This window comes from Ischnura elegans, chromosome 12 (assembly GCF_921293095.1).
Source record: "Ischnura elegans chromosome 12, ioIscEleg1.1, whole genome shotgun sequence".
NCBI lineage: Eukaryota > Metazoa > Arthropoda > Insecta > Odonata > Coenagrionidae > Ischnura > Ischnura elegans.
Window position 1 is genome coordinate 15,510,336 of NC_060257.1, and position 2,582 is coordinate 15,512,917.

The 2,582-nt window shown below is 37.8% G+C and overlaps 1 non-coding gene across 1 annotated transcript; it reads left to right on the plus strand.

The window, feature by feature from the left end:
- The first annotated feature begins 288 nt into the window (after positions 1–288).
- Positions 289–361, plus strand: Trnas-gga. The gene has a single exon. It is a non-coding gene; the product is annotated as a tRNA-Ser (tRNA).
- Positions 362–2,582: the final 2,221 nt, after the last annotated feature.

Below are 2,582 nucleotides of genomic sequence, written 5' to 3' on the forward strand. Positions count from 1 at the left end.
AACAGAACAAGATGTTGACGTCACAAGTCCACGCTGTGTCACATGTGACGAGAGTATTGCTTACTAAGTCACTGTCGGGGTGAAAAACCCTTATTTTGTCGCTGGTCTGCGACTACGAATTTCAAAGCACTGCAGGAACAAGTGACTTTGTACGCAGTCACGCGTATGGGTGCAAAGTGAAATACACCAACGGATGAAGTGCGCCATGAAAAATTGTGCCACAGTGTGGACTTATGACGTCAACATCATGTTCGGTAAAACCCATCCCGAAGTTCGCTCTGAGAAAATGGCTTGGTGGTGGAACTGGTTAACACGCCTGACCGGAAATTGGGAAATCCGGGTTCGAATCCCGGCTAAGTCAAATTTTTTCGTGGCGAACTTCATTCGTTGGTGTATTTAAAATTCTTAAGATTGGCTGTCGCAGGTCTCCATTTTACTCTCCTCTCTTCCACTGTATTCGCACTTACGTAATCTTCTCTTTTACATATTTAACAGCTTTTCCTGTGAAACTCTCAGAGAATTGTATCTCGTTAGACATGGCATAAATAGCAAAATTATTTTATCCGTGATATAACGACTATAGACAGCCCAATTAGGGTAAAAAATGCTATTTTCGCGAAAATTTAAAAATTTCAAAAGTAAAAGTAGGGAATTTATCCGGAGAGCGATGGAAATCCTAAATATTAATTTCTCTCTCAATACAATAATTCTTTATTTTTTTAAGCAAAACGTTCAGAAAAAAGTGGAGAATTCTATCTTTATCAGAGCTAAAATCACTGTTCATTAGAGGAATAAGGTAAGTGGGCGGAAAAAATAAATTACGAAGAAATAATATACTACTATATATATATATGAGTACGTTTAAAATAAACCGATCGATAAAAAATAAAATATTGTATATTCGTCGCTCGCTTTTCACGAGTTTTTGACGTCATTCTACTCTTTTCAGGGTGAACTTTTCAATGAGGTACGAAATCGCTCACAGTGTCAGCAACCACGAACTACGTGAAGACCGCACCTGACAGCCGATGAAACATTCAGCATTTGCCCGATACGTCATGACCTTATCTGCGTAAGGAACAAATTAGTTGACCACATTATGAAGCATGATAGCCTGATGAAAACAATCGAAAAAGAACTTATTGTTAGTGAAGCCAAAATTGAAATGTTATGCTACCCTTTGCAGTCATAAATAAATATGAAATTAATAGCGAAGATGGTGAATGACCAATGCTGTCATAGCACCAGAATACCAAACGCTACTTCCTAATAACTGAGCACGGGTTTAAACTTCTATTGTGACCTTGAATGCAGGGAGAGTTTGATACATAAGTCACATTTGCTTGAAGCTAAAATATTCACTAAAATCATCGTTGAACGCCATCTAACGAAACAGTTACATTTCGAAATCTGATCGATAAATTGTAAAATGCTGTCTCTTTAAATTTCAACCTCGTAATTGATAGTACATTTTAAAATTGGTTAACCAGCCTATTTGTGAATTTTTTTATTAAAATACAATTGAAGAATGACTTGCTTCATTTATCGCCTCGAAAACATCAAGAAGTTGGATAAAGATCAAAATTGATAAAAATGTGTCTCGTTTATGTACGAAACCGAGCAAAATCGGCTTTCAGAAAAAAATTAATTCAACAAAGTAAATTCCAAGATGGTGACTTATTATATTATTGCCATCATTTCTGGTCAACAATCCTATAGGTTTGACACAGCCATCAATTTTCCAATCGGCTACTCTCTACAAACATACGTATTTCTTCTCTTTCACATTCTCCTTAACCTGTTCCATGCATTTTATTCGAGGTCTTCCTTTTCCGTTCTTGCCATCCACTTGTCCCTCGACGATTGTATTCATCAGGCCATCGGGTCTCAAGATATATTACCCATAAGATTGTTATCTCTTCTTATTAAGGTTTTGATGAGGGTTCTCTTCTCTCCTACACTTAGGAATTAATCATCACTAACTTGGTCAATCTATTTGATCCCCATCATTCTTCTGTATACAAATATAAAAAGCTTACGTGAATAATTTCCAAGAAACTCAATTTCCTACAAACATACGAACGTTTTTCAAATTGAAGCAGCTTATTTTCACCTGTCTCCGTCTTGATTCCCAGCCATTTACGATTACTATCGCTGCGACGTCGGACGGGGCAAAACACTCGCAAGGCAACGGAGGTAATCCCAAATAGAGCTTTCACAGTTGACGTAAAAAAAAAACAAAAAAATAATGCAAAAATATTTCAAATTGAGCATGAATTTCGGGGGAAAAAATGAGAGTAAATGGGAGTAGGTAGTTGCAGTAATCCGCAGTTTCGGGGAATATTTATGGGAATGAGGAGAGAGGGAGAGAGGCATTTGGGCTCGCCGGTCGCTTGATTTATGATGACTCGACGAAAAGCTCTTTAGTGCGAGGGGAGAAGAGAATATTGCAACACAAAGAAGAGGAAGAAAAAAAATAAACTACGTGGCCGCCGCGTGTATGTGTACGTGCATATATATATATTTATGTATATCTGATGGCTAGTCCGCTTGGGCCGCGGGACTCGTTATAATACGCGGTC